The following is a 4,196-nucleotide window of genomic DNA, read 5'->3' on the forward strand; positions in this document are numbered from 1 at the left end:
GGAGAACTATTCAGAAGACTATATATTCTTCTAATGGAGTACTCCGAATTCGATGATGAGGTAATTTCAAGCCCAACATTTATGATATATCCTTCCTTATGTGTCCACTGATTTCCTTTCCTTTTGTTGAGATTTCTAATTCTTACTTCTTTCCTTGTTGAATGCTTCAATGCTTCTTTTTCATGAACCCAATTATTGTCATCATTAACACAAGTTAGTGCATACATGCTAATGATACTTTCCTCTGTGCCAAGCTCCCCAGCTAATGATACTTCTCTGTGTGCTAAGCTTCCCCTGACTGTATGTTATGCTTGTGCTTTCCTGTTTTCTCCCCCTTTTTTGACATCATCAAAAAGAAGTAGATGCACGCAGACTGAATAGACAAAGGCAATATATGCAAATAAACAGACTTAAGGCAAATAACACATAAGAGGAACAGATAAAGCAGGGATTACTCCTTGTTACAGACCCAAAAAAGAGCTGCAGAGGCAGCAAAGTGTCTTAAGAGTAGCAAAACCAAGGACCAGGAGAGGTTGTCTTAAAAAAAAAAAAAGGAACAAGATCACAAATCCTTCAGATAGTACTTCAAGGTGTTGATGACATTGTGATAGGAGTGCTCCACATTTCTTGAAAAGTACTGATAAGGACTCTGCACTGCGACGGCCAGTTGATTGTGAGATGAGTCTACCTCCTTGACTCTAGAGTCAACTTTCTTCAACAATCCGTTGATCGAGTTGAACCCTTCCTGCTTGAGATGATCGAGAGACAACCTAAGCGAACCCATGTCAGTGCTGGTGTCCTTTGAGTGCTTCAGAACCTTATTGAGAGTGGAGGAGGGAGATAGATAGAGATAGAGATATAGATAGAGATAGATAGAGATAGAGAGAGCATACGTTCTTCTATAAATAGGAGCTTTGTCTTGATGTCATTAACTTCTTGAATGAGAATGGTGGCAGAATCCACTGAAATTTTGGTTGGCTCGGGGGATTCTTCTTTGACAGCTGCAGAGTGCTTCTTGATCCATTTACCATCCTGCAGAACATATCCTGTACTACCAAAGGTCTTCTTGTCATACGTGGAGGAAACTTCCACCATTTTGTAGAAGGAAACATCAAGCATGGAGTCAAGCAAGATGCTAGATATAAGCAGTCCATAGGGAAGATAGAAGAATACCCCGAGTCCTCAAAGCTTTCAATCATATAACATCGAAACCACTCGACCCAATTAATCATACACTTCTTTAGGAGACAGTAGAGGACAAAGATGTCCCTAGTGGTGATAGAACTGAGAGAGCCTTTCCTGGGGAGGGTGGTAGCAATAATGTCACCCAGAATATGATTCTCGAAGCACATTGACAAAGGTCTGAAATCAGTCAAGCCTTCTCAAGGGAGAGCCACAAAAGCCTTGGCCTCTTCCAGAGAAACTTCAAAATTATCAGGCCAAGTTCCAAAACCATTCATGAACGGGATATTGCCAAAGAATTTAGTCCTAAACACATCCTCAAACAGATAATCATTCAAAATAAATCGACTTCCGAGCACAAGGGCTTCATAATCACCACTGTCTTTTGACATTCTAAAATTTGCATAGAACATACGTACCGGTTCCTCATAGAGCCCCAATCCACAGAGTCTAAACAACAAATCTCTCGCCTCCAAGCACAATCCATAGAGTTTAAACAACAAATCTCTAGCCTCCAAGCACCTCCATAAAACCTCCTTGCGGGCTTTATCATTGGCCTTCTCTAAGTCGATGAATACGTGCAAATCCTTCTTCCTCTTCTGTACTGCTCCACCGGTCTCCGTACGAGATGGATGAGCATTAAATCTCAATTGATTAACAAAGTTTATTTGACCAGAAAACCACATTTAGTATTTGAGGCCTCAAATTTGCAAAGACTGGGAAAGCGGAGAGGATGTAGCTCCACTGCTTAGTAGTATCCCCTCACTTCCTTCGATTACACCGGAGATGGAAAGGAAGATAGTTCGCTCACCTCTATTTCAGCCTTACAAGCATGAAGTACTTGAAAATGTATTAACCTATCTTATCAAGGGAACAAATCAAAAACAAGTTGATTTAAGGCTTATTGTTAAGTCCGGGTATATGCAAAAATTACAGTGTGTGTAGTTTTTTAATCTCGAGACTATGACTTGAACTTACATTTTTAAACATTTTTTTGTTAGCTCGTATAAATCTAGGGTACTTGCAATAGCGATTGTATAAACTAGGAAATTAGAAGAACGATATACTCCATGTTTATGTGAATGATAAATATCTTAGTAATAATACTTCAATTTTGTGGGGGGTTTTAGGTCAGCTTGTGAGCATTTTGACCAACAGACCGGGTGCTGCGTTGGTTGTTATTAAACTTGCTTCCACTTTTCTCAGACATGGGAGTTCTCTCACAACTCACGAAGAAACTTATGATTTCTCCGCTGAGAACTATGAGGAAGTTCAATCAATACTTGGGGCAATGGCAGAAATTGCTAAGAAGGTTTGTTTGTATAAAAGTTTTTAACTGTACAATCTTATTTGTCACCATTTTTTTTGTCTACTAATTGGTATTACTTTGCAGTTAACTTTTGCTTCAGATTTAATCGAACGCGAACAATGAAGTATAATGAAAATGATCACATCGTGCAGAATCCGTAACCAAGTTTTATACTGCTACATGTATGAAGGAACACAGGTATATATGTTTCTATTAACTAGTTTACATGATTCACAATTTTAATTTGTAGATCTCAAGCACCATGTTGATACTCACTAATTAATGCTTACAATATGCTAAGTCAGTCTATGGCACAATGGAAGCTTTATAAGACGCAGCTATAAGGAATTTTATAAAAAGAATTATATTCCCAGCAAAATGTTCATTATTGTTATTGTGGGGGGATTTACATGAAACAAAGGTTCGAGTTAAACTTTCTCAATTTAGAGAGGAAATCGACTCAAAAGTTCTAATCATTCTTTTCTTTATCCTCTTCAATATCAGGCCGATGAAGTAGTTTTATGGATTAAACAATATTTCGCAAGCAAGAAGAAAAAGTCAAAACGACAGATTCTACCATTCCCTTTTCAAAAATGGGAGAACCCAGGTTGTTTGCCCACGTAGATCCCATGTAAATGTAAAGGTAACTAACAGCTAATTCATCCAAATGTTGCATGGTCATTGTGGGACATCAATCCGTCTTTTCTGTCTGATCATTATTAGAATTTTGAATTCCCACATTTGAGAATTTCAGGATAATGTCTTGCTGACTAAGTTTTTCTTTTTTTGTTACTGCATTTTTCATGTGTTTTGAAGTTGGGGCGAGCTGAGATGTATTTTAGTTTTACGTTGGAAAAGAAAGGGATTGAAAGTCTGGACGATGTGTCTAGATACTATAAAAGTTTCCTGCTAGTTGTGCAACAAATTAAAAGGAAAATTTTCAAGGATGAAGTGGCGACAGATAGAGTTTCCATCACAGATACGCAACATGTATGCCATTTGGGTAGAATGCGACGAACATGAAATTATGAAGCTTTTTTCATGAGGTAATTTGTCATCCGCTCTATTGTCAGCTTTCTGAAACATCTAGGTGTTTCTAGTGGTGGTTGATCATTTGTTGGTGACGATAATGGCGATGAAGGTGGTAACATAACTGGTTGTGGTAACATAGTCGTAAGGGAGAAGTGATAGTGACCTAACTGCAAAGCAGTAAGCATCTTAAAAAGTGAAATGTTGGGTCCGTGCTTGCACGGTCAACCCTTGGCCAGTCTAAATAGAGATCGAACTAAATTTTCTTCTATTCACATTATTTAAATTGTTCAAACTAGATTCCATGGTATCAAAGAAAATTGCCTAGGCTGAAACAACTGGGATGTTTCTAAAATGGGAGTTATTGAATATATTTCTTACGGAACCACTAAATAATCTTTTGGTTACATTACTTAGGTTGATCTAATGAAAAGTCAGGGAATCAAAGAAGAGGTATTGGCATTGGCAGAGGAACAAGAGTATGTTCTGGATTGGATGCATAGTTTTCTGCATGATTGCAGTGTTTCTGAGCGTTTTCTGGAACATTACAATACAGTATGTTCGAACATGTTTTCTTAAATATTTTTTTTCATCATGTTTTCCTTAGTTCTTGTTTTAAATAACTTATTGACCTTTCCCATTTCGTGCAACACTTTCTATATGTAGGTGCAGTTCA

The 4,196-nt window shown here is 37.8% G+C and overlaps 1 long non-coding RNA gene across 2 annotated transcripts; it reads left to right on the forward strand.

Moving 5' to 3' along the window:
* On the forward strand, positions 1-4,196 carry LOC107868352. Of its 2 annotated transcripts, none has more exons than XR_007054379.1 (3): positions 1-60; positions 2,389-2,494; positions 2,576-4,196. It is a non-coding gene; the product is annotated as an uncharacterized LOC107868352 (long non-coding RNA). The 2 variants fall into 2 exon arrangements; XR_007054380.1 differs by having other exon boundaries at positions 2-60; positions 2,313-2,494.

Source organism: Capsicum annuum, chromosome 4 (assembly GCF_002878395.1).
Source record: "Capsicum annuum cultivar UCD-10X-F1 chromosome 4, UCD10Xv1.1, whole genome shotgun sequence".
In the NCBI taxonomy this organism is placed as follows: Eukaryota; Viridiplantae; Streptophyta; class Magnoliopsida; order Solanales; family Solanaceae; genus Capsicum; species Capsicum annuum.